General features: G+C 40.0%; 1 pseudogene; it reads left to right on the top strand.

Moving 5' to 3' along the window:
- The first annotated feature begins 5,951 nt into the window (after positions 1 to 5,951).
- Positions 5,952 to 10,984, top strand: part of LOC112088904 — a 112,190-nt pseudogene continuing 107,157 nt past the window's right edge.

Below are 10,984 nucleotides of genomic sequence, written 5' to 3'. Positions count from 1 at the left end.
ACAAGTCGAGACTGGATGAGAAGAATGCATAGAAAATCGAATTTGTAAGGCCAAAGAAAACTTACCTGGATCTAGGATGCTGGTGGAGATGGACCGGATTCATTCGTAAAGATTTGGGAAGGTGATAGGTGGTGATGGATGGTGGTGGGAAGTGATGAATGAGGTGGAGTGGGGCTTGGTGAGGTGTAATGAGGTGAAGTGGGTAGTTTGGGGTCGGGTATCATCTAAAAGACCATTTACCGCGGTCAGGAGTCATACGACCGCGGTAAACTGGTGCTCGGCCACGGTCGAAGTGGTGTTTGACGCGGTCCAAGCTCTCACGACCGCAAGGGCTTAACTGCGGCCTGTTCTTGCTTCTCTTTGGTTCCTGCTGGGCCGAGCAGTCATGGACCATCCTTCTTTTTGGTTTTTTTGGTTTTTTGATTTTTTTAGCTTTTTTTTTATTTATAAGAAACGCCTGAAACTAAGAAAAATAAAAATATCAATAGAAAAATAAAGAAAAATCCTAAAGAAAACAATACCTAAATGGCTTGCCTCCCATTAAGCGCTTATGTTTTAAGTCATTTAGCTCGACTTTGGTGTAGGACGTTGCTTAATCCAATGAAGAAGAGTTTGTCCTAAGACAAGTCTTTTTTGAAATCTCCTTGCTTTGCCTAGCAGGTTCCTCATCACTCCAAAGTTGTTCTTCAAACTCTTCTGTTGCAGAACGTTTTCCTGCCTTGTTGTTGTATGGAACAGATTCTGTGAAGACATCTTTGTCGACATTAGCAAATGAAATCCTCCGGTTTGGACAGTCCATTATAGCTCCGGAATCACTGGATATGCTGCGTCTCTTGTTTCGACAATGTAGAAGTCGACAAGCATAATGTAATCTCCTATTCTCAAAGGAATGTCGTGGGCTATTCCTTTAGGTGTTTCATTGGAATCATCAGCTAGACTAATCTTCTCTTTAGTCCTGTGCAGGTGCTTCATACCAAGTCTCAAAGCAATTGCCTTGGACATCATGTTAAGACAAGCTCCAGAATCACAAAGTATATCTTTAAACATTTCACATCTAATAGAACAAGAGATGAGAAACTGACCTGCACCTTCGATTTTGTGAAGTGTTCGAACAGGTTTACCTCTTCTGGCATGATTGAACAAGTCTTCTATTTCAGGGATTGATTCCTTGCTCTCACAGAAGTAATGGCCTATCATGAAGTCTTTGCAAGCTCTGGTAAAGGTGATTCCTTCAGGCAAATTTCGAACTACATGATTGAACTCATCAAGCTTTTGTTTGTTGATTTTGTTGGTGTAGTAGCTTCATTCTTCAGGCTTTTGAAGATGAATTGCATAGACAGCTGCTTCTGGTGATATTAGGTATCAGGCTCGCATAAAGTACTTATGGATGTCTTCTTTAGACTCCTTACAATACCTGAAAAAGACTTGTAGGCAACCAAATTTCCAAATATCATCAAAGCTGAGGTGAGTAGGGAATGTCTTGACCAGATTGTTAAACACTATCAGCTTCTCTCTACTGATGTTGTTAGTGATCCATTGAATTTACCCCGTACTTTCTTCTGAGGAATATCCTGCGTCTGGATCCTTTACAAACAATCCATACTCTTCATCTTCAGAGTATTGTTCTTCATACTCATCTTCACAAAACAAGGCCATGTTGCAGGGTAATGGCTTGTCTTCGTCTTCAGATTCTCGAGTGCTGATGGATCAAATTAGTTGTTGGAAGAGAGGTCTAGATACTTCAGAAGGTGCTTCAGACGAACAACTGCTTGTATGGGCCGAACATGACTGTTTTGGAACGTTTTTTAGTTGGCCTTGGCTGCAGGAGACGTGACCACGGGGAAACGGCCACCAGAAAACGCTTATTTGCCGCGATCACAGGTGACGCGACCGCGGGAGAGTGCCTCCAAATTGAGTGCCTGCAATTCCTTGCTCTTTTGCTTCCTGAATGATCTCCTGGGTCTTCTGGCTTGTTGTGCTTCCTTTCTAGGCTCAAGTATTTAGTTTGGGCTGCTGGAATCTGCTCTTCAAGTTCTTCTATGATCTCCTCAAAATTTTCTTCAACTTCATCAAGAGCATATACTACTTTGTCCATGGTTGAATCAAGTTCTTCGGAACTTCGACCTTGAAGTCGTAAGACTCGTTCTTAGCTTCGTTGAGGGCCTTGTCCACATCATCGAGTTCGAAATCTAGGTCCATGACCTTGTTCTAAGTGTTGTGGAGCTCATAGTTGTGCTTCGCTTGTTCATCCTCCATGCTGTCAAACCTATTAGCGATCATGGCTGCGTCTTTGGTTGCTCGTTCCTCTATCGACTTAACCTGGGAAGCAAGGTTATCAATCTTCTAGTTGAAAAGCTTTGATATTTCATCAATCCTTTCGTTTAGAGCAGCTGTAGTAACTTCTTGAGCTTTGATGAACTACTTGATGACGGCTTCAAGCTGTCAATCGACTCCTAAATGTAGGGTTTACCATTGGAGGCGCGTAGGGCTCGTCGAGGAATGCTCAGTAGTTTTGATCTGAGCTTCGAACTTCATCGTAGAGATCGCGTATGTATTGCTCTTCTCTGCGTCCGGTGACTTTAAGAGTGTTGTAAAAACCTCCCTCGTAGTAGGGATTTGGATTTATAGGGTTCATTGCTTCGGGAAATGAAATAAAAGAACCAAAAATGGAAATATGTAGAAAAAGGGTTTTAGAGTCGATTTACCAACCTTTCTAAGGGTTTTGTGGAAAAGAAAACGCGTGCCTTCCCCGACAACGGGCCAAAAACTTAATGTGTGTCTGCGTTAGGGTTGTCAAGTTTTACCCTAAATGAAATCAATACCCGCAAGTGCACATCTGATCAATTGTAGTACTTAGGGATCGAATTCACAGGGAAGGAGGATCTTTCTTGCAAAAGCCTTCGAAAGAAATATAAAGTAAGGAAGTCTAGAACCAGGTGATTTTTATAAGGGTTTTGGTGGTCTCTTTAAAACGTAAAAACTAATCTTAACGAGAAAATACGAGAATTAAAATGACCTAATAACTAAACTTAATGAAATCGACTAAAAAGGAGAAAAAAACGGCTAAACCTAATTACTTAAATAAAAAAAATCGATTAAGAGAATGAAAATGATGAACTAAAGCTTGAAATAAAATCTGTGAAAATCAATAGAAAAGAGGCGATGGGTTTCCGGGAAGTTTTCTCCAGGATATGAACGATTCAAAACATTGCTAAAGAGTAAATTTGATAAGAGCTTAGCTAAAACTTTTCGAAATAGAGTCACAGACGTATGAAAACGCCACTGTTGTGATCATAGACAACTATCTCTCTCAACCTTGACCAGTAGGTTTCCACACTGGCCCTGGAAGAGAAAATATGCATTATGTTTAAGACTCGTCAGCATTCACAAATCGCCCATAGGTAGATTTCCACTCCTATGTTTGTTTTGATCTCCCAAACTAGATCTGACACCGGATGAACACTTTCGTGTCACCAAGCATCTGGATCAGATTATAGTTCATGACACTATTATCATGCATTAAAAGTAAATTCAGAAGAAAAAGTTCTAAGATTCGGCTTCAATAGCTCATGGAATCCTCATCCAACATATATATCCCCATCAAAAATCCCTTTGACCCAACAACAAAACTACTCAGACATGATGAACGAAATCAAAAACATAGTATTAAAAAGTATAGCAATAATCGAAATTGAAAAAGAAAGAACAAGGGTTCAAGAGATAGATCTCTCTCTCCCTAAACCTAAAAACAAAAGGTTAAAGTAAATTTCTTCTAAAGTATTTCGTCTCTCTTCTTCCCTCTGTAAAAACGACCTAAATGATAAGTATTTATAGTCTCCAATGCTCTATGGTGTCTAGGGTTCCGGAATTAAGGCTTAGAAAATGATTTGGGCTTCACAAATGGGCCTTCTAAATCGGAGTTGGCTGGCCGCATTTGGGAAGTGCGTGGTCGCGGGGAATGGATGCTTGGCCGCGGTCGGGTAGCCTCAGGCCGTGGTGAAATGGCTATTGGATGCAGGTGGAAATGCTTGCCGGGACATCTTGCTCTTCGCGTAACTTTTGATTGAATCATTGGATTGCCAAGCTGTAAATTGTGCTGGAAAGCTGATAGTTCCATCTTTGAGATCTCCAAATTTGAGCTGGACCAGACGGTGAGAAGGCCTTCAATCGGGGGTGAACTTCTGACGGTTTGATTCTGAGCTGAAAATCTGGTCTTCTATCCATTTTGTTAAGCTTTTCCCTAAATTTCTTGAAAAGAGCCTTGGAATTAAAAATACTGGAAAAACATAATAATAGTACTTGAAAGCAATAAAAACATAGAAAAAGTATTTCAAAACAATCCATAAAAGTGGTCAAAATACGGTGTTATTAGTACTGAATTGCCAACTCAACCTTGTACCCGTCAGGACACCTGATCGACGCGAAGTTACGCTCCAACAGCTTCCTCCAACGGTCAGCCCTCACGAAATCAGTCCCACCACTGTAAGTCTCCATGCTGAACTCCCTAATAAGCTTCAGCATCTCATGGAAGGTGGGGATCTGTGGTTGGTATCCATGCACTGGCGGTGGCACCTGCATCGGAGGTGGAGGTGGCATATCTTGTCCAACATTTCCGTGCACTGGTGGCTGACCTGCGGCCACACCTGGAACCACTCCCGGAGCAACACCGACTGCTGGAATGTGCCCCATCAATGGTCCATGCATCTGCTGAAGTCCCTGCAACACGGCCGCACGTACAGCTGCTGGTTGAACCACCACAACTGCTGGTTGACCATTTGCAGCAACATTCTCCTGTCTAATGACGGGTACTTCTTCCTGCGGTTCAGTTGCATTTCGGTTATGGTTTCCATTTCCGTTGCGACGAGTTCTTGATTTCCTGAAAAATGACACGTTCGGATCAGATCTTTCACCTAGAGAATCAATGAAGATTGACTCGGGTCATGGTTGTTGCTTCCCTATTCTCTAACCCCCATAAGAAAAAGTAGATTTTTTTTTTTTGAAATCCAAAATTCAATTTTTTTTCTTTTAATGCGAAAAATCCAAAATCATAAAAAAAAAATTAATGCGAAAAATCCAAAATCAGAATTTTTTTTTTAAAAACCGATTCAAAATTCGAACAAGTCCCAAAACACCTCCCGGGTCAGAACCGGTTTGGCTAACCTTAGGCTCTGATACCAAAATTGAGACACCCTAATCTTGCAATTTAAACCTAACTTGATTTACACTCATCTAACGGCTTTTAAAAGAATAATAAACTCATTAAATATCTATTTATTGTCAGAAATCCTTTATTAAAAATAAGTAAACCGGGAACTCGAAACGTCTTAACAATAAATCAAATCTTCGATATTTAAATAAAAACTAAAGAAAATATAATGAAATCCTTACTGAAAATAATTAAATAAAATGCGCTATGGTCCCCGGAACCAACACCGCATCATTCGCCACAAGCACTACTCTTCGGTCTCACCTGAAAAGAAAGAGAGAGGGATGAGTAACAAGTTACTCAGTGAGGACGATCATACCTGTCTACTTGATCTATACGAAGAATTAAACATAACCACATATATGTCTACTTAACCTAAGATTAGACAAAGAACAATCATAACTATTTCACAAGTACACAGAAACCTAACACACAAATTCCCACTCACGAGAACGTCACACTGTTTAAATCTGGTGACTCGTCATCCACAAATCTCACAAGTCCGTCAGCCCCTGTACTGGCCAGACTTCCTCTGTGTATAGTCCAGCCATGGTCCCACTTCGCAAAACTTCCTCCATGAAGACCAGCTAGCAATCCGTCCATAGGCCGGGATCAAACATGCGCTCTAACTCGCCTAAACTAACACCAATCAACAATACATACACCAGTTCTCAAAGAATCATTCATGTTTGTTTTAATTACCAATCAATCTCTAATTCTAGGTTCAGCACACACATATACAACTATGTCTAAGACAACTGGTGAGAAGGTCTCCTCTATAATGTCTCCTAATTTGGGATGATCAGACGGTGAGAAGGTCTTTTTTGTTTCCAAACTTCTCACGGCCTGAATTTATTCAAAAATGTACTTTTGCTCCAAAATGTACTCCTAAACTCCAAGTTTCCTTAAAAGCTATTTAAAACTCTAAAACATGGAAAACACTTATAAAACCTTTAAAACTGAGTGAAAACACCTGCATAAGATATTGAAAGTGATCCATAAAGTGGCCAAAATCAGGTGTTATCAGTATTCTCCATCGTTCCAGCCTGTTCCGCGACACCGACTTCCCCACCGGCCATGTGAACCTGATGCTAGCTCACACGTTCCAGCATTTTCACAACACCGGGCACAGCATCAGCCAAAGCTTGCCCGGTGTAATCTCCATCGTTCCAACATTTTTTACAACATCAGGCACAACACCTGCATACCTAACCTGGCGTGTTCTCCCTCGTCCAGACCTGCTCCACAACACTGATGCAATTGTAAACAGGGTTGGTCGGTTTTCGTTTTACTAAGCTTCAGATTTTAAATTTATAACCCCTAAATGTCTGCAAGTGCACAGATGTGCGCTGTAGTACTTAGGGTATCGATCCACAGAGACTTATCTGTTTCAGTACGAATTCACGGCAATGCTTAAATCATACTACAACTAAACAATTTGGGTTTTGGTTTTGGGTTTTGGTTGTCACTAAATCTAAACTAGAAAGCTAAACAAGTAAAAGCAAATAAAAACGAAAGCAAGTGCAAGCAAGTAAAAATCGGTTATGAATGAAAGCAAGTAACAAGCGAATGAAAGCAGAATGGAAATCGAAGGTTGTAAGCAATGAAAGACAAACGTTGGGGCTCAAGGGGTTTTCGCAGAGGTTCATGGACTAAGCTATGTCGATTTTAAACAAGTGATAAAGGTAATCAACTACGTATGTTATAGAACTCGAGGCACGGAAGTATGAATAGCCTACTTTCGCAGCACTAAACAACTATCTCTCGCAACCCTGATCAGTAGGTTTCCACTCTGATCCTAGAAGGGAGAAAGCGCAATAGCAGAACAAGACTCATCAACATTCACAACTCAACTACAGGTAGGTTTTCACTCCTATAGAATTATTGCTCGTTTCACCCTAGTTCAGACAATCAATGAAAACTCTCGCAACATATCATATCAGATCGGCTTCTAAGTGGCCAGCAAAGAATCACACAGTAAGATTAAAGGCAAACGAAGAACATCTAGAAGATTAATAATCCTAAATCTATCGATTCATAAGCAAAGACACATGAAATTCCCTTTGAACAATCCCTTTAAACCCAACTAACTACTCAAACATATTGTAACAAAGCATCATAGAGTATTGAAAGTACAGGAAACTAAAGAAAAGAAGGAAGAAAAACGAAGAACGGAGAAGCAGATGGAGGCGCGATGTCTTCCTCCAGCATTGGCTCCTCCTTCAAGGGCGGCGGCTCCTAGGGTTTGTGAAGCACCCACACGAAATCTCTCTCTCTTTCTATCTTATGTCGTCTACCCACCTTTAGGAATGACCTAAAAGGGGTATTTATAGCTTCTGGGGTGGTTGTGGACACTTAGGGTTTCAAAAATAACGAAAAGAATTGATCTGGGCTTTAATTAAGTCGTCTGGAAAGTGAACGACCAAGTTCCGCGGTCGCGGTGGCTCTACCCGCGGGAAAACAGGTGTTGGCCGCGGTCCCGGCACATGCTCTCTTCCGGAACTGCATTTTCTGTCATTCTTGCATCGGGAGTATCTGAAGATCTAACCGATGGATTGTCTCCAAACTAAGTGCATTAGAAATCTGCTTGGATCCTATATGTTGTCTCAAATTTTGGGGGTGATCAGACGGTGAGAAGGTCTTCATCGCTTGTCATACTTCTGACGGTCTGTATTTATCCAAAATTGCTCATTTGTTCCAAATTGCATATCTTTTGCCCAAGTTTCCTGTAAAGTCTTTTGAAACTCTAAAACATTGAAAACACTTTAAAAATCATTGACAACATAGTTAAAACACCTGCATAAGACATTATTATGATCCATAAAAGTGGTCAAAATACGGTGTTATCAACTCCCCCAGACTTACCGCAGAAACTAAATAATATCTCAGTGACCATCCTTCTAAACCATAACTTATCGTGAAACATCTATTTGGATCTAGTCTAGAAAATTCTCACCAAAATACAAGCAAACTAGTCCGTTAATCCGTCATGCCAAAATCTACACACTTAGATCTAACTTCCAGTCAACTAGCTCTCTACATTCATTAAGTGTAATGGTGAATTCTCATCAAAGACATTATTCAGGGTAGACGGCGTTTGGTATTAAGGGCTGTTTAAGTTGTGGAGCTTAGGTGTTTAGGGTTACCTGAAGATTTGGAGGATGCGAGATATTATGCAAAACCGCAAGAGAGAGAAGGACCTGTTGGTGATCGCAGATTTTCAGTCACTTCTCCTTTGCCAATTGTTGTTGCATAATTTTCCTTCTTTGTTGTAAACAGCTGTTCCTCCAGACTTAGATCTTTTCCGGGAATCATAAAGATAATCTCCAAATCTCCATATAATCGAACACTAGCTTGCCTCAAGTATAAAATTCGATCCTCCTAGACTCTCTAAGGTTTTAAATTTCCTCTCCCTTCATATTTTTCTTTTCTTTTTCGGATATTTTTTTTTCGGAAAACGTAAACACCTTTTATAGAGAGGGAGTCTAAGGGACGAAATTGTACCAAGATTTTGAAGTTTTTCCAAAGGCAAACTGAATTTTCTCCTTTTGTTGAATCATTCCAATGAAATCGCAGGTATTCGTCTTTAGTGACTGAAAACCGCGTTGATCCTCTTTCTCTCCAACGTTTTTGCACATATCTGCATATAGAACAATGAAAAACAAGAGTGCATGTGGTTTGAAAGAGGGTAGGTTCGGTGGGGAACTAGCTATTGATAAACTAGCCATTCAGGATCATTAAAGAGTGGTAAAAGGATAAAGGAGTCCTGAATGTATGATTCGTTTCTCTGATCTAATGCTTGAATGAGAAAATTAAGTCCAAATTAAGTCCATATAAAATGAGCTAGTATATCCTGTCAGAAAGAATCTCCATGAATAGAAGTCCTCTAGGGGGATTTCGTAAAGCAAGTACTTAGCTACCGCCTAGTCTAGGCCTAGATCACAAAAAGAGCAAAAAACGAGGAAATAGCGTAGAAGCACACTGGTCTAATTCATCATAGTAATGTTTATTGTGTTCCTGGTTTGAAAACTTTTTGAAAAACATTTTAAAAACGATTTTTGAAAAGTTTTATGAAAAACATTTGAAAAACTTTTTGAAAAATTTTATGTGTCCAAAACAACCTCAAAACAAATCAAATTTCATTAGTAACGGATGAACATCCTCCCCCAGACTTATTTCACACTGTCTTTTGTGTGATAAATCTTCGAAAGAATGGTAAAGAAAATAGTAAAGTTGAAATGTTTAAGTGAACTTATCGTGTTGGAGAATGCTGCTCGTCTTTTGTATTTATTCTTCCTTATTGAAAACCTGAAATTAAATGAAACAGAAACAAAGCAATGGAAATAGAAAATAAAGGTCAAAGGGAAATAGATAAAATACCAAGTGGGTTGCCTCCCACTAAGCGCTTGTTTCAAGTCATTAGCTTGACATTGTTGCTCGATTAGACTTAACTGGGATCGTGACACTCCTTGACTTCATCCTTGGCCGAGGATGGATCAATTAAAAACATCACTTCTCTTTCGTCTTCTGTTTCTTCAGCCAGATATGGCTTTACACGCTGTCCATTCACTGTAAATGAGTTTCCGGTTCTGTCCCACAGGACAATGGCTCCGTATGGCTTGACTTCCTTTATCGTGAACGGTCCTGACCATTTTGAACGTAATATTCCTGGAAAAAGCTTAACACGAGAATTGAAAAGAGTACCTTATTGTAGGTGGAAAAGTTCTATGAATAATGTTCTTATCATGATATGCTTTAGTCTTCTCCTTATAGATCTTCGAGTTTTTGTAAGCATTGTGTCGGATTTCTTCTAACTCGTGAAGTTGAAGTAGTCTTCTTTCTCCAGCTGTTTTCAAGTTCATGTTCATCTCCTTGATAGCCCATTGCGCCTTATACTCGAGTTCTACTGGAAGGTGACATGCTTTTCCGTAAACTAGGTTGAATGGTGTCGTTCCTAATGGTGTCTTGAATGCTGTTCGATATGCCCATAATGCATCGTCAAGCTTTGTAGACCAATCTTTGCGATGAACTGCAGTAGTTTTCTGCAAAATCGACTTAATTTCTCTGTTTGAGATCTCTACTTGACCGCTGGTTTGGGGATGGTATGGAGAAGCAACTTTATGTGTAACTCCATTCTTTCTAAGAAGATTCAGAAAACTCTGTTGATGAAATGCGATCCTCCGTCGCTTATCACAATTCTAGGAACTCCAAAACGCGGGAATATAACAGATTTAAACAGCTTCATGACAACTTTCGCATCATTGGTGGGACTAGCGACTGCTTTTACCCACTTAGAGACGTAGTCTACTGCTACTAAGATGTATTGGTTTCCAAAAGAAGTAGGAAAGGGTCCCAAAAAATCTATTCCCCAGACATCGAAAATTTCAACTTCGAGAATAAAATTTTGAAGCATCTCATTCCTTTTGCTTATGTTACCCATCCTTTGGCATTTATCGCATCCCGATATATAAGCTTGAGTATCTTTGAACAAAGTAGGCCACCAAAAACCTGCTTGTAAGATCTTTGAAACGGTTTTAAAAGTTGCAAAGTGTCCTGCGTAAGACGAGCTATAGCATCCGAATAAAATTCCTTCCATCTCTTCTTCAGCCCCGCATCTTCAGAATAACCCATCAGCACATCTCTTGTAGAGATAGGGTTCATCCCAAAAATAATGTCTTACGTCTTTCATAAACTTTTTCTTCCTATACCCAAAGAATTGTGGTGGTTCTACATCAGCTGCTAGGTAATTTGCTATGTGCCTAAACCATGGGGTGTTGA

Source organism: Eutrema salsugineum, unplaced genomic scaffold, assembly GCF_000478725.1.
Source record: "Eutrema salsugineum unplaced genomic scaffold, Eutsalg1_0 scaffold_8, whole genome shotgun sequence".
NCBI classification, from domain to species: domain Eukaryota; kingdom Viridiplantae; phylum Streptophyta; class Magnoliopsida; order Brassicales; family Brassicaceae; genus Eutrema; species Eutrema salsugineum.
The sequence above is the reverse complement of the archived record's forward strand: the minus strand, read 5'-3'. Positions and strand labels throughout refer to the sequence as shown.